Source organism: Eptesicus fuscus, chromosome 4 (assembly GCF_027574615.1).
Source record: "Eptesicus fuscus isolate TK198812 chromosome 4, DD_ASM_mEF_20220401, whole genome shotgun sequence".
In the NCBI taxonomy this organism is placed as follows: domain Eukaryota; kingdom Metazoa; phylum Chordata; class Mammalia; order Chiroptera; family Vespertilionidae; genus Eptesicus; species Eptesicus fuscus.
This window is the reverse complement of record NC_072476.1, coordinates 38827016-38852362: the sequence shown is the minus strand read 5'-3', so window position 1 is coordinate 38852362 and position 25347 is coordinate 38827016. Positions and strand designations below refer to the sequence as shown.

General features: G+C 38.9%; 1 pseudogene; it reads left to right on the top strand.

The window, feature by feature from the left end:
* Positions 1 to 4278: 4278 nt before the first annotated feature.
* Positions 4279 to 5202, top strand: LOC103285937 (cyclin-H-like; annotated as a pseudogene).
* The last annotated feature ends 20145 nt before the right edge of the window (positions 5203 to 25347 follow it).

The window sequence follows — 25347 nt, the reverse complement described above, 5'->3', positions numbered from 1 at the left end:
CCAGGCCTCTAGTATAGAAAATAAAAGGCTAATATGCAAATCGACCGAACGGTGGACGACTGGTTGCTATGACGTGCACTGACCACCAGGGGACAGATGCTCAATGCAGGAGTTGCCTTCTGATGCTCAGTGTGCTCCCACAGGGGGAGCTCCGGTCAGCCAGAAGCCCTGAGCCAAACACATGGCTGGTGAGCACAGCAGCGGTGGCGGGAGCCTCTCCCGCCTTCGTGGCAGCACTAAGGATGTCTAACTGCTGTCAGTCGGACATCCCCCGAGGACTCCAGGACTGCGAGAGGGCGCAGGCCGGGCTAAGAGAAACCTCCCCACCCCCAACCCTCCCTGAGTGCATGAATCTCATGCACCAGGCCTCTAGTCTTATAGAACTTTTTGGGTCATATTGAAAATTTCCATGTCACAGAACTTACTTCTTATGTTAATAACAGGTTACTGTCCTCCACCTCTCTTCTTTCACCCCAACAGGTAATTTTTCTTTCAATTTGTCAGTTTTTCATTACTTAGCTCAATCACCTTTGCCACAGTAGGTTGTAAAATAGGTATAAGGACCCTTAAGTGCTCTGCCAGGAATCTAGACTTTGCTTTGCAAGTATGGAGTTGTTGACTTCACTGCTTGCTCATCTGGTCACTTGTCTGTCAGGCTGGAGATCTACATCATCTGGTGGCTGCACTCAACTTTCTCCCTCAGTGAGATCTAGTACTCACTGTCCTTGGCATACTTCTAAAGTGTAGTTCATCATTGTGGCTGCATACACAAATACATTCATATTTCCTATTTCTGATTTTACCTCATAGTTTTGTGTTTGTTTCAAAGAAGGTATTCCAAGCCCAGCCATATGAGCTAGACTGTTTCATGATGATTGTGTGAGAAGGCCATTCCTTCAGACTAAGCATTGCTCTCGCTGTCAATCATCTTTTAGTCTGGAGACACTGAGTCAATGATATGATGACACTTAAGTCAGAAACACTGGAATCTGAATTTATCACATTTTGAAGGTGATGAAATAGTGCCAGGGAAGCATGAGTGGCAGGGGCTGCCTACAGGGTGAAAAGCTGAAGGGGGAAGAAGTATTGCTATGTTGCCCCCGACACTGATTATCACAGAGATGGCCTCTGGTGTTTTTTTTTCTGAATGATTGCAATTCCTTGGTTCCTGAGACCATTCTGGACAAGGGAAGATGAGAACAGTCCCAGGTCCATTGGTTGGTAAAGGCCTGTAATTAGCAGTGCTGTCAGATCAAGGGTAAGCCCAAGGTAGTCAGGTGACAAGTCATAGAAATGCCTTCCTACTACCCAGCTTCCTTATATTATGTTATTGGACCATACCCATCAAATCCTGGCCCTCCTTAAAATAATGAATGTATGAATGCTTTAGTTCCCTTCTAGTGCTAGAGCCAGGCTTCAAACCTGACTACTCATCTGGCCCCTGTCACTGTGCTCTGTCCTCATGTGGTCTCCACTCTGTCTCTGTGTTCTGTCTGTAACAAGGACACTGTCACTGGATTTAGGACTTCCCTGGTACCAATTCTGCAATTGTATCTAGGCTCATGTTCAGCTTAATCAGGATGATGTTATCTTGAGATTCTTAATTATATCTGCAAATACCCTTTTTTCAAATAAGGTCACATTCATAGGTTCTGGATGGATATATAGGGTGTCTCAAAAAATGTACACATACTTTAACAGCTGATAGCTCAATTGATGTTTCTTTTCAGATTTAACCCGTTGGAGTTAATCATTATTCCAAATGTATATACATTTTTGGGGACACCCTGTATATTTTGGGGGCCACCATTCAACCCACTATACTTGCAAAGCACATATTAGAGAACATTCTCATGTAGGACACACATGCACATCCATCATTAATAAGGTGATATACAGGAAGGTCATAAGCTGGGATTTATATGACATTCTAGAGGAATTAACTACAACTTCACCTCCTTCTTGCCCACTGATCTCCAACACAACAATGAACCATTGCAGTGGTGGTTGAAAAAAATCAATGGTTGGTTTTAAGGTCACTTACATAGCTGTCTTTGAATGCTGCCAGGATTTTATCTGTTGCTGTGCCTCACCCACAAGGTTGGGCTCACTTGTCCCAACCCCGTCTAAGTTCACTCTGTTCTTTTTGCAGTTCATTTTGCTGACCCTATGTGGGCACAGACTTTAACACATTGCCTGTTCCTGCGGAACTTCCCCTCCCACTCTTAGCCATTTCATGGGGGTGATTTCCATCACACTGCATTTTCAGTGAAGAAAATACCTGCAATTTCTGCAATTGTATCTAGGCTCATGTTGCTGCAGTTCCATAATCAAGGAGTAATAATAATAGAACAATATGCAACTAAGTTTGTTGAATACAGAACAAAGGAGGTTATGCAACCTGCCTTGGTTCACACAGCAAATAACTGGTAGAACTAAGTTTCAGGTCCAGGTCTTTCTGACTTCAGAGCCCATGCATTTAGCCACTACGCTGTAAGGCTCCATTGGAAAAGAGCCACTTACACCAGGGATGGGCTTATATCGCGACTGTGTGAAAGTTTAGTAGGAACCCAACAACAGGCAATCTCTATGAGACCATCTGACTCCTCAAAATAGTATAGAGAATGAAAAATAACTTTATCCAAGGGATTAACTACTTGACTAAACAGTTTTGTAGAACTACTTCATGAATATAATTCTTGCTTCCTGGTAACAAAGGCTGCTTTTACCTTAAATTTTCAATGCTGTGCATGAAGTATAATTCCTATAGGTGGTAGAGCATTAGAAATCACCTTGCTCAGTTAAAAAGGCATGAGAGAGAAGGCAGGGGAGAACAATGGTGAACGCAGCAAAATGAGGAACAGTCGAAGGCCGCAACATAAACAGCAAGAAAATAATAGAAATTATACTACGCAGACTAAAGACACAAAACATTTCATTTCCCTTTGCATAAAACTGGTCTGACCTTCACAGTTCTGAAATAACAGGAAATATTTCTCTGGTAACTGTACTGCATTTTAGGCAAGTAGTTAAGTGAATGCTCAGTGTGAATAAATGCAGTTAGAAATTGTTAGGGAAGATTTCTATGAAGAGTGCATGTTAAGCAGTAATATAAATGTAAGTGCTTACAGCGAAATGAAATTCATAATGTAAAGGTCAAACCTGCCGAAGAGAGACTTTTAGGTAAACTATTGGGATGGAAACGGATTCCCATTTTGTTTTAATAGTACCGTACGGCGGCTGAGGTGATGTGTTTCTGCTGAGTGGGTCTTGTAGCATCATCTTGTGCTTCATTCGGCAGAAGTGTGTCTGACTTCTGCAGGACTATGAAAAATGACTGAATTCCCTCTTCCTGAATCTGAAATTAATGTCTAGAAACATTATCAACAAGGTAGGTTGTAAAAAAAAAAATAGTATAAGTACTTTATCTAGAAATGGTTATATTATCCCTTAGATAAACACCAAGGATTTTATGGGCTAGTTTAGGACAAATTTATGTCATTTTAAAACATAGTATTAGCTAAAAACAACTGGTGGTGATAAGAATCAGAGACTTACTTACTTTTTTTTTTTTACTCCCCTGCCTCATTCTTGAATTTTGAGGTATATTATCTAGGCTTGTCGCTCAGTGAGAACACTGGCTGGGGCCCTGAGAACCTGTCCCAGGACCAGAAGATTTCTAAAATCACATCTGAGCTGGTGGACCGGCCATCAAGTAACTCTCACCCTTTGCGGAATTTTGTACTTACTTAATCCTTACATTTATAAAATATTTATTGAACCCCAACTATATGCCAGCCACACGTCTAGAGATGTAGAGATAAATGAAGCAGAGTTACTGCCTTCACGGCTGTGTGGAGAGGGTGGGCTTGGGGAACAAGTTGGCAGACCAGTTACAATTCAGAGTCCTGTGGGAATGCTGAGGTGGTGAGCCACCAGCTGACTCCACCCAATCCAATCAGAGGAATTCAGGAAAGTTAGGGAGAGGTTCAGTTTGAGGGGAGTGCAGGAGGTACTTAATCTCTTGGCCTATTACCTTTTCTGTAAAATATTGAAAAACTACCACCTATCTTTCAGGCTTATAGTGAGGATTACATTAGAGAGCGCAGGTAATTTCTCCAGCAGGTGATTCTGCTAAAATAGTTAATGGCTTAAAATGAATTGTTGATCACGCAGGCTGACCTGACGCCCGCAGCTGCCCTAGCTTAGATGTTTTACACCACGGTGTTGTGGCGTTTGAGGTATTTTTATCCAAGCTTCCTTGTCTCGGACTTAAGAATGTACCACAACAATAGCCAGAAGCGGCCCTGGGCTCTGGCCAGTGAGGATCAGCCAGCACCACCTCCGGCCAACGGCAAATTCAGTTGCAGAGCAGTGGGGAACAGGAAGCTTCTTCCAAATGATCCAGTCTTTCTTGAGCCTCATGAAGAAGGACCCTCTGCAGGTACCCTGAGGAAAGATTATTGGAACTTTGTTCAGTGTTTAGGCCAGCGATGCCAAGGTCTGTTGTGGGCCCAGCTTGCATGCATTCCAAGCATGTTTATTTGACTAACCCAGTAATGGAATATCACCCCTGGAAAATAAAGCATTTGTGGCCTGCAAAGTAGATGAATTCCATGTACCCAGTCCACAAACTGTTGGAAACATTTGAGAGAGTCGTCTTGGACAGATTTGGGAATATGAACCGATTTGTACACAGCAACTTAATTTCCTGCTTTTTGCCCACAATCCTTATTGATCTTTTGAGGGGTTTCTCATTGATTTAAAGACCTGCTATCGCATGTTGGAGAATCCAGAGATTTGGAGGAAAACAACTGATGACTTTCTTAATAGAGTTGTGGTTGACGGATGCTTACCTTTGCTACACACCTCCTCAGATTGCCCTGGCGGACATTATATTTAGTGCATCCAAAGCAGAAATTACTAGGAAAAGTTATTTATCAGAAAGTCTAATCCTGAAAGAAAACAGAACTTACTTGTCACAGTAACTAGATATAATGAAAATAATGAGAAATTTGGTTAAAAAAAAATACACACACACACACACACACACACACATACATTGGGGAGATGTCACTCTGCTGGGCTTGCACTTAATTACGAGGAAGAGAACAGGGTGTGAAGAGAATGGTCATGTCTGAGATACCCAAACACGAGGAGGTTGTGCTCCAAAGGGAGAGTGCACCCACGGTGACCTGGTAGGTTCTCTTTCCAGTGATGGGCAGCCTTTTGAGCTTGGTGTGTCAAACTTCGCCAAAAAACTGAGCATAACTCGGGTAGTGTGTCCCTTTGAGGAAAAAACATTATTTCGCGATATTTATAGTTTAAATAACATAAATGTTTCATCCTCGGCTTGCGGCCGCCTCAGCGGCCGCGTGTCATCAGAAATGGCACTGACACACGTGTCAGAGGTTCGCCATCACTGCGAGTCTAACCATTTGAAATTGATGTATCAATGATAACAAATCAATAGAAGGAAGAAGCATACCTAGAATTTAAATGTATTTAAAAATGAAATAATGTGAAAGCATCAAAATATAGTAAACTTTTCTATTTATTGAAAAGTGTTCCTTCAGAGCAGCTTTATGTGAAATAAAACATCTTCAAAGGACCCAGAATAGTAGCTGGTTTGGTTTTCCCCAATTAGTTAACTGAAAACATGTCCAAATGTTTGTTATTTTTTTTTAAAGAAGAAAACAAATGATCAAATAGGCATTTTTTAGTGGTAGCTGTCTAGATAAAAACCTTAAGTTGCTTAAAGGTAAGTAGGTAGCAGATGTATGTTCAGTTTTATGATGAACATATTAGATTACCTAAGTGAACCCATAAAAATGTGTTATAGTTACTAGGAATTTTTCAGATTAAACATATTCAAGCAGTTTAATTCACATTCAAAGGTGTGGATATAAAAATTAAATGCACAGACTGTAGCACCAAATTACTTGGATATGAATCATGGCTACCTTCACTTTGTGACTTTGGACAAGATACTAAGGCTCTCTGTACCCATTTCCCAAGGTGAAGAAGGGGGAAATAATAATTCCTACTCCTCACAGGATTAATTAGAGTGCCTTTATATACTAAGTGTTCAATAAAGGTTGAGTTGTTGGCCCCATTCATTCCTAGACCATAAGGAACAGTACAGTGTAAGTGCAGTGTTCGGCTTTCTGTGCTGTGACATCTCTGCCTTACCCTTTCTGCAGTCACCTCCTCCTCCACATGCACCATTTGTGTCAGTTGTTCTAGAGACAAAAGGGACATAATGTTCTCAGCTAATCTCACCCATGGGAACACCCAACATATGCATTTTGAAAGTCCATTTACATATGATCAATCAACTCATGAAAGTAGTGTGAATATCGTGTTACCACTTTATTAGAGAGACTTAAAATAACAGCTTTTCTTGGTGATTTATCCTTGTTTTATTGGCTCAAGCACTCACCCCAAATCTGGTGGACCCACTTTAGTGGAAAGGCTAAAAGTGAATTTACCTTCAAATGTTATAGCTTATTTAGAAACAATTTTCAGAACTCATGATTAAGTATCTATAACTTTAATACTTACTAGTATTTACCTATTTATTTAAATCAACCAAGATCCCTTGTTCCTCTCTTTGAGCACAGCGCATATTGGCATATTCTGCCAAGGTTTTCTTTCTTCACTACTTTGTCCCGTTTTGTGCCATTCAGGGTCTCTCTTGAACTTGCCACCTCTGTGAAAAGTTTCCCGGTGGCTTCTTGTTTTGGCTCTAAGTTAGGACCTAGATTGTCCCCTCTAGTCATCACCTCCTCAGTAGGAAGACCTAGCACACCCAGGTTAGAGGAAAATGACATAGTCTCTGTTTGTCTTTTGATTCTTTTAATGTTAGGAACAGCTCATAGTTTCCAGGAGTCTCACAGTTCTCCTAAGCCTCTTGCAATAAAAGTGGAGTACTTTTTCCTAGAGGACTATAACACTGCTTTTGGGGGTCATCAAATCACTTTTGAAGAAGCATTGAAGCATATTGTAGAAGATATGCCAACGTGAAAGGAAGCATATCAAACTCAGTGGGTTGCCATCATCTCTTAGATAAACTCCCCCTTTCCTCTCTTCACCCTGAACCAATCATATGAAAGATAGCTTTTAAAAAATGAAAAAGGGAAGTAATGATTTTCCAAAAAATCATTGAAAAACTACCACCTATCTTTCAGATAATAATAAAATTATTATTATTTAGCCCTGAAGCACTGCTATTGAAAGAAGTAATCTTCAAAAAAATTCAGAATAGGCTCATTCTCAATTTCAAATGACTTATTAATAGAAACACCATGAAAATTTATTTTAAAAAATTGCTGGTGCTGTTGAATAAATGGTGAATGAGGTAGTGAGAGGTGTTGAAATTGGGCTATGATTTATTATAACTATTTGTTGAATTTTGGTTTCCTGTTTTAGAAAGTGTACCTCCTACAGGCAGACCTGGGCTTCATCACCCTCACTATGGATGAGGGAAGAGCAGTCTCCCATCTCTACAGGGATATTTGTTGGGTTTCCGGCTCTTCCTCGACCAGCAGTTTCAGGTCTGTTTGTTTACTGGCTTTATCTTTTTTCTTTAAGCCTTTTGGAATCACACTTATATAACAGATGATTTTCTCTTTTTGATCTAATCTGAGGGGATTAAATGTAAAAATATAGGAAATATTCTTTGCATTTAGTGTTTTGACAACCTTCTTTAATTTTAAAATTGCCATTTTTTTATGATATGCTTTTATTTTTTAGTCATTTTTATTTGCTATGTGGTCTGAGATGTTTATATTTTTCCATGTGTTTATATATTTAAATTATGATTTAATGAGTTATCACTTTAAGGCTCAATGTCTATTTGACATTTTTTGTAAGAGATGTAGAGAGAAGTATGCTTTTTTAAAATCCTACTTCCTCTCATCACCGGAGGCAGATTGTATTATTTCTAAATTGCTATGTTCTACAACATTTGTGTACTGTTCTACTTGTAATGCCACAATTGAGTAGTGTCTTTACAGTGATTTCTCCATTCATCTCTAAATGTATGGGATATTCTACCATAATAGTTGTTTCAAAGCAGAGCTCAAAGGAACTATGTTTTATATTATGTAGCAAGTTTCATATTATCCATCAATTACTTTTATACTTGCAATGATAACTTGTTCAGATTGAACACCCTTAGTATATAATTTTCTTCCCTGAAGACTTGGTAGATATTGCTTTATTGCCTTCTACAGTGCTTTTTATAAAAGTCTGAGGTCAGCCAAATTTTATTCTTTGTTGTAGTAGTGGAATTGATTCTTTCTTGTCCCCCATTGAGTACTCTATCATTAAACTCCAGTGAGTTTCTCAGGTTATATGCTGATCATTCTATAACAACTTTTTCCTGCTATGCAATGTACTCATCTGTACATCTGATTCTTCCTTTATTTCAGGGAAAATTTCTTTTATTCCATCTTTGAATATTATTATGTTTCTTATTTAGGAATGTCAATTATACAAATGTTGGATGTCCTCTGGCTTCATAACAGTAATTTTCTTTCAACTACTTTAAAAACCTTTGTTCTTCTATATTTCTTTCTTTTCAGAAATGGCTTGCTTCCCCTTCTCCCTTCCCCCCATTGATGGCTCTAGCGTGACCTTCATTTATATAATAGTTTCATTTTTCTCTTCTATCCTTCAACTCTGAAATATCACTTTTCATTATGTATATTTTCTGATCTTTTCTCTTGTGTCCTACTATGTCTTGTCTGAACTCTTGTTTTTAATGGTTGTAATTTTTAAAATTCCTTTTATTTAAATAGTATTTTATATTTTGGTCTGATTTATGTTATAGACTTGTGAAATTTTTTTTAATCTGCCTTCTACTTGCCCTATTCTTTTCTTTAGAATTTTGGAACTACTTTATATACCTCAGCTGGTTTTCCCCCTGATTATTATTAATCTACTAGAGGCCCGGTGCATGAATTTGTACATGGGTGGGGTCCCTGGGCCTGGCCAGTGATTGGGGCCGATTGGGGATGTCCGGCCAGAGGGAGGGACTGTGGGAGGTTGGCTGGCCGGGGGTTGGTTGTGCACGAGTGGGGTCTCTTGGCGTGGCCTGTGGGGATTGGGCTGAAACTGGCAGTCCAATGCCGCCTACTGCTCCTGCCTGCCGCTCCCACTCATCCCAGCACTGCTGCACCTGCTGCGGGCTCGTTCCCAGTCAGTCCCGATTGGGAGAGGCTCGTGCTGCAGCAGTGTTCGCCAGCCGTGAGCCCTGTGTCTGGCACCCGTTGGTCAGCTGAGTGGCGCTCTCGCTGTGGGAGCACACTGACCACCAGGGGGCTGCTCCTGTGTTGAGCATCTGCTCCCTGGTGGTCAGTGTGCATTATAGCGGCCGCTTGTTTGGTCATTTGGTCATTCAGTCGCTTAGGCTTATATATCTATATATCCATATCTCTATCTCTATCTCTATCTCTATCTCTATCTCTATCTCTATCTCTATCTCTATATCTATATCTATATCTATATCTATCTATCGATAGATAATACACACTTGAATCAGCTGTTTGATGATAGATCATCTAGAGGAGGATTAAGTAAAGTACAGCAGGGAGGTTGCATTTTAGACCATGGCTTTTGAACTTGGTCTCACAACTCACTAATATTCTACTAATAGACATATAAATCAACTCTGGGTTGGCCAGAAGTCTCTCGGGCACATAGTGAAGTCAAAAATATGTTTGTGAATGTGTGTGTGTGTATGCAAGCATTCCCCTCCCTCCCTCCTTCCCTCTCTCCCTCCTTCCTTCCCTTCCTCCCTCCTTCTCTTCCTTCCTTCCTTCCTTCCTTCCTTCCTTCCTTCCTTCCTTCCTTCCTTCCTTCCATAGTGATTTTCCTGGCTTCTCTTTGCTGCTGATAATTCCTCTACCACCCCGTTTCATCTGCAGCAGCTCTCTTGAACATATGGCATGTCTGTATATTTCCTTATGTCACTTGCAATACTTGACACTCTGTGGTATAAAGTAAAGTTTAGTGAGGGTTTCACCACTTCTGCATGAAACCCAGTTGGCCATTCAAATGAAGAGTGATTCATTTTGTCTTGTTGTATCCCACTTACTGTGATGAATGCTTACTCCACTTAGAGCCTGCACCCACCCCAACACACACACCTTTGTATTATTTTCATTGCACTTGGCAGTGGTTATGGATGAGCATTGCAGTTGTGTCTTTATATGTTGTAGTTTAGTGTTATGGTTGTCGTGTAGCCTATTCATTATCTAATGCTATGTAATACACCGTCCCAAACATAGTGACTTAAATGAACCACAATTTATCCCTTCTCTCAATTCTGTTGGTCCTCCCAGTCTTGCTGGTCTTGCCTGGGTTCATTCACGTGGCTGCAATCAGCTGGTGACTCCACTGTGACGGTTGAGGCAGCTGGGGGATGTGGGCTTCTCTCTCCATATGGTCTTTCATCCTGAATATCTTCATAGCATGGTGGTCTCAGTCGTCCAAGAGGGTAAGAGGCTGCAAGACCTCTCCAGGCTGAAGCGAGAAAGCCACATAACAATACTTCTGCTTCATTCTGGTGGTCAAAGCAAGTCAGAAGCCCAATCCAGTTTCAAGGGGTGGCAAAGTCACTTTGTAAAAGGTGTGCATCCAGTGATAGAAGGAATCATTATACCTGTCTCTGGGCAAACAGTCTAACACACTGAGGTTCATCTTCTGCTTTATGTTTCTTGACCTTTTTTTTTTGTTTGGTTTCCTAGTAAAGAGAAGACTAGAAAACAATTTTACACTGTTGCCTTTACAGGAAGCCCTCTATCAGTTTTAATGGTGATGAATAATAAGAAAACTCATACTGTTATAACTTCTTTTTAAAATAACCTAGCTCCTTTTGTTTTTTGCTTATTAAAGACCACAGGGATAACTTAAGAAGTGTCTCTACTATTTGTGGTAAATAGCTCTCAATTTTAGTGCAAGGATTCTGATACCTGAAATGAAAAGTGTATTCCAGTTTGTGTAGTATAGGATAATGAATTTTGGACTGCAGAGCAGGAAGACTGGCTTCTATTTCTGATTCTTATATAGCTTTGTGATCTTAAGAAAATCAGTTTACTGTTTTCTCTCATTTACTAAAATGAGATTGTTTTTAAGCTTTAAGGTGACAGAAATTACATATGGAATTTATAAGAAGTTCAAATTCCATTCCTTTCTCCCTTGAAATTCTGACCCAAAAGGTCCACAATGAAGTCTAATAATCTGATGCTTTATAACAACTTGATATGATTCTATTGCAGGTGGACTGCTGGCCACGCTTTGAGAAATACTTTACACCGTAGGTTTTATAGGATATTGAAAACCTTAGAGCCTGCTCCTACTTTCAAAGTTGTATTGATTATAAAATGTATCATTAAAATGTTTTTGTTTATTGAGCAATGTTTAACTATTTAATTACCTGCATCACTTAGAACATCTTTGAGAATAAACATCTTAACTAGGGCTCAGTGCTTTCACATATGTCACTGTGTAAATGAAAAAAAATTAGTTTCTCATGAACATCATTAAAATGTGTGGATTTAAAAATATTGCCCATTTTTTGTAATTCTCACCTTTGTATAACACTTTTCTTCCCTACCATGCAAATGGGAATAAGTTGACATTACAATTAATTATAGAGATTTAAGGGCCAGTTTTTTAGTAAGTTAAAAACCTGTATCTCCCACAGTCTAATATGTGAAAATACCAGGTTGTGTTCTAGGGAAACTATTTCTCATAACTCAGATATGTATCATCTACTTCAAAGTTGATTCTAAGCAGTGAATAGTGAAAATTATTCGAACAAATTTGCACATATCAGGTGCTAATATTATTAGATTTATTTTTTTAATATTAGACAGTGGAGTTCAATTACTTTTAACATTAAATAGTTCAAGTTTAATGCCACCAACGTATAACATTGCCATAGACAGGATTTATGGTGAGGATATATTATTTAGCAATTAGCTACCCTTAACTAAAGAATATTCACTTGCAGAGTATTATAGTTTTTTTTTGTTTTAGTTTTGGTTGGCTTTTCAGGCCACATTTTTAGCTTGATTGATTTCAGGTTTTAAACATTGTTAGTAATTTAGTTGACAACTTTATTTTTTGTTAGGGCAACTCTCCATTTGGCCACTTGATGGCAGCATTTGCTATGTGCTAACATTGAACTTCATTTTTCTCTAGGTTCAGCCTCGTTTAACATTGGTAGTGGAAAAGATTGATAGCAATGCAAATGTATTTATAACCACGAGAGATAGTCACCTTCCACCCCAATTAGCCTTTGCATTGATTTACTGAGGGAAAACATCTATTACTGAAAAAAGTCTTACAGATTAGTGTTGCATTATTTTGTTACAGTTGAAATATGTAGGAAAAATGATCTCACAGAAGATATACTTTAATCTAACTAAAAATGTACTCATCCAATAATTTTTAAAAAAGATATATCATTAAGAATGCAGCTCTGGTTCAGAATACTGTACCACAATTTCCCCCATTAAAACTATATACTTAGTTATTTGAATATTTTCTAATAATGAGCTTGTGTCACATTTTAGATCTTTAAAAAGAGATTTATTCATGAGCTGTTGCTTGGATAAAGCCATTGATCTACCAGAAAAGAAAATCCCATTTCTGAGTTTCTTTGTGAGAATATAATTATGGTTGGAACTACAGTCTTTTTTTTAATGAAAAGGCTTACTGCCTCCCGAAATACCTTTCTGCACCCCCTAAGAATGGAACTACAGCCATGGCTTTCTTTCCTGCAGAGAAAAACCTCCAGTAATGATTCTATAAACATCCTGGCAAGCCCTTTCCAGGGGTGGGCTCACTGAGAGAACTTCCGTCTGAGATTTACATGGAGCATGTAAATCTAGAGGTTTACAAGAAAGTTACAATTGAGTACTTTTGGCTTGAAGGAAGGAAATAGTTTTGTTTGGTTTTTGTTTGTTTGTTTTTAACCATCCCCTGTTTTCCCCTGGTCCCTTAGTTCTCTTAAAAAACCATGACATTTGTAAGGTTGGTGAGTTTTGTGTTTTGTGCTGTTGGCAGAGAGGATTCCCCATTTTCTAATTCACTGCCGTTTGAGTTCGTGTCCTAGTAGGTTCGGGTGCTCACGAGCGGGTTGTAAGGGAGGCTCTGCTAGGGTGTCCCGGGCTGCCCAGATGGCGAGAAAGTAACATGGCCGTCTCCCCAGTGGGTTACAGACACATCTGTGTGGGGTGGTGTATGTCAATGTTCTCTGGAGGCAACTTTCACAAGCTTAACTCTATTTTCCTGAGCTCGTATGTTTACTTACATACAATTGTACATTTCCTTCTGTTTATATACACGTGGGTATGCTGGGTGTATATAAGGAGATTTATGTTCCTTATGCATTCTTCCTGTAGCTCATCTCATGCTAGTGTATAGAAGTTTTATTTTATAACGAAAGTAATGCTAGATTGCTGTAGAAACCTTAGAAAGCATAGGTAAATGAATAGTTAAGAATATCTTAGCTTGCTATTATTTGTGTTATAGGATCCTCATTTTTCATATTTCTTGTTATGAGAAATGCTCGGTGGCATGGACCCCTGGGGAAGGAGCGTTTAGATGGTAACACTGTAGTCAACCTCCAGGTCTGAGTGTGTATGTGCGGGGATTCAGACAAAGGACCCAACTCCAGGTGGCCTGATGTCAGCAGGGGAGACTTTCAGGATCGTACAGGAAGTTTAAATCCAGATCTGACAGGCACAATCGCTGATACGTTCAGCCTCAGATGAAATCAATGCGGAGAAGAAAAAGGCAGCAATAGCCCTGACAGCTTTCCCTCTCTCCAGCATTTGCTGAATGTTCAAGTGCTGTTAGGTTCTAGCCGGCAGTTCAGGAAGGAAGGAGGAGCTTAAGCGGCTGCACTGAAGAAGGGCTGGTTCCTCTTTCAGGGGAGCCTCGCTGTCCACTGGCCTGGGGCTCTGAAATACCCAGTGCCCAGCGCAGTGCCGGCTCCCCCCTGGTGAGGAAGGGCGTGGTGAACTCTCTGCCCACAAACACCAACTGGAAGCCAGAACAGCCTCCGCGGGAGGCCTCTCTCATCAGTGACACAGAGGGGGTGGGGGGAGGTTGTTAGTGCATGCACATGTGGATGTGTGCTCACACACATGTTCCATGCATGCTGACTTTCCTGGTTAGCGTAGTGCAGTCCAAGCCTGGTCACTGGTCAGGGTTTGAGGTGTGACCTGCCTCCCAGCCTCCCAAGGTGCCGTCTCTGAACACAGGTTCCCCGCCTGGCTGTAGTGAGGGCTGCTCCATTAGGCTCAGCTGTGTCTCATTTGAAGTAGAGCTGAAGGTCTCAGGAAAGAGAAGGAAGCAGACACTTTGCTGGTGGTCCAGTTTGAGGGTACGAGTGGAGAAATGGTTGAAATGACCAAGGGGCTCCTATATGCCATGACATTTTGGGGTATCTCCCTAAATTCTGAAGCAACCGCAGAGCCAGGCAAGTTTGCTTAACGGGCTTGATAAGCCCAGCAGCCGAAGGGCCCTCTCTGGGTGTAGAACAGTGGAGTGCTCAGACTTGTTTTTTATTTATTTGTTGTTTTGCCATTTGCAAATGTTCTTCAGTCCCTGTGACATTTTGTCTGTTCAATAAAAAAAATTACCCAGAGAGTTGAAATTGGCATTGATTTTTAATTTATACAGAAGTTATTACAAATATATATCAGTGTCAATTAAAACAAATTTCATTGCCTACAACATAGGAAATCAGATTTCCTAATTGCATTTACCATGTGGGCAGTAGCACTGGTTTCAGAGTTTAAAGGTCATGGATGATTAGGCTCTGAGCTTAAATTAAATTACGTTACATTTTTCCCTCTCCCTCCTAGATTGCAAATGTGACGGGCAGGAAATGCCGGCAGGAGTTAGCCTTCTCTAGTCAGAGAATTACTGATGCCTGTTTTCTGTTTGCCTTCTTGCTTGCACCCTGTGCTCTATAATCGCCCAGATAACTTGCAGGTAAATATATCATTGTTTTGACCATGAGAATAATAATACCAATATGAGTAATAAGCTACCAACGGGACTTTCGGCTTGATTTACAAAAATGGCATGAATTAAAAAGCCAGCTTGTCTTTATTGCCATGTGGTAACGGGAATAGTGTTCTCAAGTTCATGTGCTCCCATTACAGTTGCTTTTTAGAACCTTCCCCTAAGTTCTGTTTCCCCTCCTACACTGCTCCTTCTCCATCTCCCTTCATTCCTACCAAATTTGTAGTTTCGGACAATGTGGCCATTTTTCCTACCATGTTTCATTAGGGGAGAATGTCAGTTTATTATCAGGCTATAATCAGTGATCTGAGTGAGTCTGGTTCTCACGTGTTACCTTGTACGTTGTCAGTTCTCCAGGCCATGATCTTCTTCAACTGTGGAATGAGGGTGATGAACTATTTGAACCACTTTTAATCTTAAAATTCTGTGGTTCTTAATTTCATTGCCCCCATGAAAAAACTCAGAGTTCACTTAGCTTTCTATCTTTTTTTTAAATAGGAAATGCAGGGAGTGGTCCCACAGCTTATGTTTTTTATCAGTGGAAGTGGCGCTGACATTTTTGTTTTCTTAGGGAATACGACTTATATTATGGAATGTGATATTTGTCACGATGTGGTCATTTCTGGAGGAAAACTGGTGCAATAGTAACTCAGATGCTGTGAGTGTCCTAGTGGTTTGTTTGTAATGATGGGTGACACAGGTGATATAAATCAGGTGATGAGCAGGTTTAAGAGGGCAGGACAAGGGAAATACTGGTCATATTTTCATCCTGATCATAATAGGAAAGAAGCCCCATGGATCTTGAGCACTATCTAGATGTAATTAAATTCTTGATTTGCTTTATGGTAATTTGAACTTATAGTTATAGGAAACATCTTTATAACCAAAATGTATGGAGGACATTGACTTTGTTATTCTTTGTCTAAAGTTCGTCGGTACAGAACAAAATTAAGAGCCAGTTTTCAAAGATTTTTGAGAGGCAAACCTCTACCAGGACTAACCTAGATGAGACAAGAAGAAAGAAGACAAAATACAGAAAAAAACTTGATAATCATTGTAGATAGCACAGGATTTAAGATAATAAAAATTTTGTGAAGAAATGTATGCAAGCAGTTGGAAGCACTGATGAAATGGTGAAAATGCCAAAATTGGTATGAGGAAAAGAGAGAACATGAATAAACCAAGAGTCATTTTAAAAACAGCAATGGAAATCAATGGCCTCCTGACAGTAAAGTCTCAGACCAAGAATACTTTATAAGATCTAAAAATGTAAGTAATGGATCTCTCTATATTACACATATTGTTCTAGAAAAATATTAAAGCCATTCAACTCATTTAGAAGTTACTATAACCTTGGCTACAAAGCCACGTGAAAGTATAAGAAATAAAATTATAAGCCTACTTCACATATGATCCTAGATGATAAATTCTAAGTAAAATATTAAGAGAATTTAACAGCCTACTGCATGGGAAAACATATTTGCAAATGCTATCACTGATAAAGGTTTAATCTCCAACATTACCTCTATTTAAATAGAATGAAAACCTTCATACTGTAAAATATTCTGAAATGTTGGAAAGTGTAGCGCAAATAACTTTAAATGCCTAACTGAGCTCTAAGAAAGTAAAGAAAATCTATAAGGACCTAAAATGGAGAGGGGTAGGGATGCTGAAAACTAAAGAAACAAATATGAATTGATGTTTGGTTGCTGTAGAAATGGGATACTGGTCTCACTAACCAAGGGACTTGGTCTTAATGGTCAAAGAAAACGGGCTGTATGAGGTGGGAAATTCAGAATCAAGGATGCTGAAAGTTTAAATCCTGAATGCAAAATGGACTCGAAAAAGCCTCTCATTTCCCCAGTCTTTTGTTATCTCACCAGCATAAGAATGAAATTTTCTTTTTTTCATCGAAGAAAAAATTCTTCACAAATAATTTTAATTGTGGGTAATGCCTATATACCTTTTTAATTGACATAAAAAATGATCCTAAGGTAATACTATTGCTGGAGTTCTTCAGGAGAACATGTAAACTCATACAAACAACATGAACTAGTTTATATTGAATCGCTGCTCATAATGTGTCACTAAAGAAGAGATTAGAGCCCCCACATACAAACCACACATGAAATAATCAACCACGTGTAACAATCAGTGCCAGTGGAACTGACCCCCAAGAAGTTCAGATGTAATTTTTATGAATTTTATACTATGGAAGTAGCATATTTGACTTTATTATTACTTTTTAAAATTTCCCTTTACTGTTGAAAGTATTACAGATGTCCCCTTTTAGATTCTTGGGGACTTAAATGTCCACAAAATTAGAAAAAGAATGAGACTAAACAAATGAAATATTAGAGAAGACCTAATCACTAAGCCCAGCAAGGTCCCAGGATACAGGGTAAACATAAAAAATCAATTATCAATTGAATGTCTGTGTATTAGCAATGGACTCTGACATTAAAATTGCTCAAAAATATTAAATACTTCAATGTAGATATGAGAAAACATGTACAGGACTTGTATGCTGAAAAGAACACAACATTGATTAAAGAAATTAAGGAAGATCTGCATAAATGGAGAGAACTTTGTATTAATGTATTGAAAGACACCAAATAAAAAAGATGTCTGTTCTCCCCAAATTGATGAACAGGTTTAAAAAAATCCTTTCTAAATTCTAGCAGTATTTTTGTTAATATAGATAAGATTGTTCTAAAATTTATATGGAAAGAAAAAGGAACTAGAATAGCTAGAACTATTAAAAAAAATCAAGTGGAAAGAAACCATCTTTCTAGTTTTGAGAGTCGTATAGCTGTAATAATGCTTACTATGTAGTATTAGTTGAGGGATAGACATATAGAACATTGGATTAGAATAGAAGAACCTGGAAATGCTAACATAAACACACAAATATGCCTAACTTATTTTTGACAAATGTGCAAAATCAATTTAATAGAATTAAGGTAGAAATTTCAACAAATGTCACTAGAACAATTGGACATTCATAGGTTAAACCAATAAACCTTCAATTGAAGCCTCATGGCTTATACAAAAATTGATATTAATTACAAACTTAAATGTAAAATATAAAACTATAAAAGTTTTTAGAAGAAAACATAGAAAATTTCAAGGTCCAGGACTGGGCAAATATTTTAAGATTTGAAACCAAAACACAGCCTATAAAAGAAAAAAATGATAAATTGGAGTTTGTCAAAATTTAAAAATTTGCTCCATAAAAGACCCTGTTAAAAAGATGAAAAGATAAGCTACAGTATGGGAGAAAACCCACATACCTGACCAAGGACTGCCAAACCATGCAGCAGACAAAAGACTAGGATCTAGGATATATAAATCACTCTGAGAACTCAACAGCAAATAAACAAACAATCCAATTAGCACATGAAGATATACAGATGGCAAATTAAGTGAGTGGAAAGGTATTCAACATCAGTAAACTAGAGGAAAATTCAAACTAAAATCACAATGATGCTATCACTACCTATCTATCAGAGTGACTAAAATGAAAAAATATTGACAACTCCAAATCCTGGTGAAATGCAGAGAAACCGGATCACTCACTCATTGTTAGCCAATTTTCACACACACACACACACACACACACACACACACACACACACACACAAATCTACCTTTTGAGATTTTATTTGGAATTCCATTGAATCTGTAGCTCAACCATGGCAATTGACATCTTTACAATGTTAAACTTAATATGTGAACATAACACATCTCATCATTTACTTACATGTTCTTTAATAACATTTTTGTAGAGTTTTTGTAGAGTTTTCATTAGATTTATTCCAAGCTGCTAAGTGTTTTTTAAACCTCATTATAATGACTGTTTATATTCTGTATATTATTAGTAGTTAGATGTAAAACAGATTTTGGATATTGTGATTGTCCTAACTCATGTATTAATTCTTATAATTTATCTGTAGAGTTTTCTGGATATTTTACATTCTTACATCATTTGGAAATATGACTTTTAGTGTTTTCTTCCAATTTCTTTTCTTGCCTTGCCTTATTTCAATAGCTAGGAGAGTGGTGATTAGAATGGTGATAGCAGATGTCCATCTCTTGTCCTCATTCTCAGAGGTAAAGCTTTCAATATTTTATCATTAAGTATGATTTTTAAGGTAGGATTCAAAGATAGCTTTTCACACAATAAGCTGTTTGTTCCCATCTATTTCTAGTAGGGTAGCAGTTTTTATCATGAATGATGCTTAATTTAATAAAATAATTTTCCTGCATTTACTGAGAAGATCATGTGATGTTTCTAATTTAATCTTTTGATGTAGGGAATCCCATTGATCACCAAATGTTAAATCAGCCCTGTATCACTAGAATAAGCCAGATTTGATATTGACAAATTGTCATTTTCATATATCTTTGTACTTTGTTAATATTTTATATAGGATTTTTACATCTTGAATTATCTCAGAATCTGTTTCTGGGAAAACTTACTGTAACACAGAGTGTATGATCTAGGATGAATTCAACTTCAAGTCACAAAAACTTAGCCATGCTTAAACAACTAGTGTTTTACTTTTCTCACATCACATAAATTGTAGTGCTTCAAGTTGATAGAATTGATTCACTTGCTTAGTGATGCCATCGGGAACCTAGTTTCTTTCTAACTTTCTTCTCTACCATTTCTATTACTGTCTTTTTATCTTTACAGTTGCTACTTCATGTGGTAGCTTAGAGCATCATGATCTCAAACTTTCCAAAGGAAAGAAAGAGTCAGGGTAAGGCTTTCCCCAAGTGAAGTGATTTATATATGAGAAAGTGGAGCTCTCAAGCACGTGTCCTATTATATCTCTTTGGTCAGAACTCAGTACACACAGATACCCAGAGAAATCACTGGTAGAAGTAAGTGAAATTTCTATGACTGGATTAGAGCAATAAGGATTCATCTTGTAGCATCAGAGAAGGACCTACTTTTCCCTGAAATCAAGGGATCTATGTCTGCTACAAAGTCTGTGTTTTGTTAGCCAGAAAAAGAATAAGGGAATCATATCAGCTACAAGTAGTTCAAGAAATAATAATTTTATGTGGTTCTCACTTATGAATATTGATGCAAAAATTCTTACTCAAATGTTAGCAAGCTGAGTCTAACAACTAAAATAAATCATAATGTAATTGAGTTTAGCTCAGAAAAAATGTAAGTTGATTCTGACACAATACACAAACGAGTCATAGCAATAAGACAATAAGGTACAGAAACATGTTTATAGATCATTGGAACAGAATTGAGTGCTCAAAAACAAGTCCATGTTTACAGGGAAACCTGATATATGATAGAAGTGGACCTAATGAAAAAGGATGGTTTCTTTATCAGATGATATTGAGAAAACAGGTCACACATGTAGAAAAAACGTTAGTTCTCAAAAATATAGTTTAGATTAATTATAGTCTTAAAAAATGACAGATAAAACTATGAAAACCCCCAAAGTATAAGGCATAAGATGAAATGATAAATTTGACTACATAAAAAATTATAAATTTCTATTCAATGAAGGGCACCATCAATAAAGTCAACTAACAGGAAATAGACTGGGAGAAGTTATCTGAGAATTCAAAATTGACAAGGGATAATATCTAGAATATTTAAGAAATCCTTATTAAAAAAACAGGAAACCAACAGAAAAAAACGGTAAAGCACGGACTATAGACTCAACGAGCTAATCTGGAGAAAAATCTGGAGAAACTTAGTTTCAATTAGTATAGGTCTGATGATACATCCATTCCACTATGGTAAAACTTGTGTTCTGGTCCCCATGGAAGCATGTGTAAGAATGTTTGTGTAAGCATTATTTGTGGAGTAGGGCATTGTAGACAACCTAGGTACCTGTCTCTAGGGGGATAGATGGGGGAAATATTGTGGATACTCACAGAGGTAACAAGTAAAGATAGAATTATGTGGAAAGATCTCTCATATATAGTGTTGAGAGGAAATTGTTAGATAAGATCTATAACATGATGGACTTAGGCAAATCTATAATAATAAAAATGTAATATGCTAATTAGACCAGAGAGCTGAACGACCTTCCAGATGTCCTTCCGGATGAAGCCGCTGTGGCGGGGGCTGAGGCAGAGGTGGTTAGGGGCAATCAGTCAGGCAGGCAAGCGGTTAGGTGCGATCAGGCAGGCAGACAGAGTGGTTAGGGGCGATCAGGCAGGCAGGCAGAGTGGTTAGGGGCAATGAGGCAGGCAGGCAGAGTGGTTAGGGGCCATCAGGCAGGCAGGCAGGCGAGTGGTTAGGAGCCAGTGGTCCTGGATTGCGCGAGGGCCTTAACCCACAGTCGGACTTCCCTCAAGAGGGTGCAGGCCGGGCTGAGGGACCACTGAATTTTGTGCACCAGGCCTCTAGTTTAAAACATAAACACAAAACAAAATAGTACTGTATTTTAATATCCAAGAAAAACACCAAACACATTACAATAATTGTCCACAGATAGAGGAGTAGAATGGGAGTGGAGAATGAGGATAAACAAGAAGAATAAAAGAAAACAGAGAAAATGTGTCCCTGGATCCGGGTGAGGCCTCGTGAACCTAGGCCCGGGTGAGGCCACGTGCCCCTGGGTTGGGAGAGGCCAAGCGTCCCTGGGTCCGGGTGAGACCATGCGTCCCTGGATCCGGATGAGGCCTCGTGCACCTAGGCCCGGGTGAGCCCAAGTGGCCCTGGGTCTGGGAGAGGCCAAGCGTCCCTGGGTCCGGGAGAGACCATGTGTCCCTGGATCCAGGTGAGGCCTTGTGCAACTAAGCCCGGGTGAGGCCACGTACCCCTGGGTCTGGGAGAGGCCAAGCGTCCCTGGGTACGGGTGAAGCCAGATCCTGGGTCCGGGTGAGGCCGTGCGCCCCTGGATCCATCCGTGTGAGGCTGGGTCCCAGGCCCGGGTGAGAACAAAAGAAAACAAGATAGGGATCTTGTATGGATGGTTGATAATTGTGTCATGAACTTGCAAGTATGACCAAATTAGTCCTCTGTATAATTTAGGTTATATGTTTACTAGCTAAGTCCTATTAAGATTCAAGCTTGCATACTATCTCCTAGTTACACATCACCATAAATTTAAATATTTGTTTTCAAGAAAAAACTTTCCTGTAATTACTTAATTTGTAGAAGCCACTTTATAACAATATGAGTCCTAAACAAAGAGTATCTTTTTCCCAAATCATGCTTTTTAAATTATCAATGAGAATATGTTGTCTTTTTCACTGTATCAAAGACTGGTTTCTTGGAAAACCACAATCAATATCATCTGTAATTTTACTCAATGTAACTTCCATTTTGCTTCCTACTTTCTTACTTCTTTTTATTAACAACAAATGTTAAAAATTTAAAACTCTCCTGGGATAATGATCAGGATTTCACTATTTTTTTCCATTTTTCATGAGAATTAAATTTATGAAGAAGTTTGGAAGAATTACGCCTGAATACATTTTATAACTGATAATTTGCCTGGTAAATTTAAGCCATGGCTCAAAGCTGACCACACTGCGTCCCCTTGATGGATAATAAGTTCTGAAATTCATTTGGAGGCATAGGAACGAGAATGTTTTTAAAAATATAAACTCTCCTCTTGTATTACTAGGGAAATTTCTCTGTTCCTTAAATGAACCAAGTTTGTTCTCATTCTAATGAAATCTTGATTTAATATTTATTGATTACTTATTGCATGTCAGGACATGTATTACTTTATTAACTATGGATGGTTTGCCTGACCCAAGAAGTTCAGTGAGATTCTAATGACGGTAAGACCAATTAGTTGATGCTGATTAGGACATTGCTACTCAAAATTTGATCTGAGCCATCAGAACCACCTGGGAGATTTTCAGACATGCAGCAACTCTGGCCCAGCCACGGACCTAGTGAATCAAAACTTGTGTTACAACAAGGTGATTTTAAGGACATTCAAGTTTGAGAAGCACTGGAAATCAATCATTCCTTGGCAGTAGACAGTGATGTCAGGTGGAAGAAAAGCTGTTTTAAAATTAAATCTATTTTTTACTTGGTTAGCCTTGCTTTTCTGTTTAATCTGTCGCTCATTCAGTCATTCAATACACATTGAGTGCTTATTGTATTTTGGGTATATACAAAAGTAAGCAAGACATGCTAAGCAATTCCTGGTTTTTTGAACTGAAAAAAAAAATGCAGAAGACAGCTGTGAGCTAAACTGTCATGTGCTGTTGGTCCTCTGGGAGAGGGTCCAACTCAGCAGCCTGTCAAGGGCGGCACACACTGTGGAGATAGCCCTGCAGAACCTGCTTAGTGGCATTGACTGTGGCCTGGACACCCTCAGCACAGCAGTGAGGCTGGACCAAGCACTGCTTGGCTGGGGGAACTTGGTTTCTGGGCTCCCCATTGGGCCTGGGCTCGCTCAGAGCTGACAGCCAGCACCAGCCTGCCTCCTCCGCTTCGGGGATGGCTGGATGGGTAAAGAAAAGGGAATGGAACCTGGATGACAGGGCTGGGCAGGGTCGTTCAGCCTGGGGCGTCTTCTGTAAGCCTGCATGGACTGATTCCAGTGCTGTGAGCAAAGGTTTTCACCATTGTAAAGAAATAGGAATGATTGAGTGGATTCTAATGGGGAACATTGAAAAACAATGCATCCAGGCCCAGTTCCAAGGAATGGCAGGGAAATGAATGCCACAGGCAAGTTCTTTTTTGTATTAAGTTTTATGGCACACCTAAATCATGTTGCATTAGAAGTTTTAAAGTAATGTGTGCTTAGATTTCATAATTCTTGCTTCAGGACTTGGAGATGAAGAATATCTGCCAGTCAGTCCTTTTTATGTGAATTAGCCACACAGTGAATTAGTCTAGGAAGGAGACTTTATAAATGTCTAATTTATTACAACTACACACTAGTCGAGGTCCAAATACCTGGATTTGTTTGTTTTCTATTCAATGTCTGTTTCCATGAATTCTGAAATATGGTTAAGAAAAAGGCAAGGAAAGCAAACTCTAGTTATGGGAAAAAAATCTCAGCTTTGGTAAGATGAATTTTCTTCTCTTCACACCTATAGTTCAAACAGCAATCGTTAGTGTCTGTGTGGTGTGTGGCTGCCAAATGGATGAGAAAGGAAGAAAACATTTGAAATAACTGATTATACATTGGAGGTATTTGTGAAATACTGCTTGGCTGTAGGTATGGCTTTATCATATCTTTACCATATGTATAGTTTTGCTCATCATTGGGTAAGTTATTGAATATTTGTGAGATTCACTTTGCTTACCCATAAAATAAATATAATTAGATTACACCAAGGGTAAACGATATAGTGTTGATTTCATTTAATTAGGCACATTGCAAGCACTCAAATTCTACCTATTATAGTAGGACTAAAATTTACACATAATGACTGATGTGTTTAAAAAATAAATTCTGTTTTCTATAGTTGAGCCCACTTTGTCCTTGAGTCTTCCAGTCTGCCTTGACAACTTTTTTTTTTTTAATTCAGGTGTTTTCTGTCCAATTGGTAACTTTCTAGCTAAATTCAAATATCACAGTCACTGTCCAATTTTAGCTTATCTACATTTCTGTACATTTCTTTATGCCTCCTTTTGTCCTCTCTACCATTCAGGGCTGACATGTTGTTTCCACAGGAGAGCGTATGCATAATTCTGGCATCAGGACAGTGATACATGGTCTTGCTGGCCTCTGCTTGAGGTTGTTCTGCTTGGAATTCAATCAGCCTCTACTGTGGTACCTGCCGTGATGTTCCTGGGTGTCCCTTCCCCTGAACTTCTTGACCTGGCATCCACTGTGGTATGGCTGGTGCAACTGGCCTTGGATAACATGTCAGCATTTGGCCTTGGCCTCCAACAGCAAAAGCTCTCACCTTTGCAGCTACATCCTCTTGACCTCAGGTATCTTCCTGGTCATCTGCCACTCCTCACCCTTCTGTCCCCTTAACAAGACTCTTGATTGCTCTTTCTGTGTCACTGTAGAGTAGAACCTACAAAGTTGTGATTATGTACACCTATCCTTTGATGTTGCTGCCTTAACTCTCACATGTGGAACGTGGGACTTTCCCAAGAGGCTTGCTGTCTTCCTAGGTTATGAGAGAATAGGTATTTACCAATTCAGGCCTGAGCTGGGTATTTCTCCTTCTCCCTACAAGATTGTGTTTTTGTTTTACCTTCTGAGGAGTGAGTCAGGAACCTTGAGTCTGGACACTTTCTGTCTTGCCCTCTACTCATTCCTTCTCTTCCCAGAAAAGGTGTATTGTGTCCTGCGTAGCAGGGACTATACTTCACACCCCCATCCT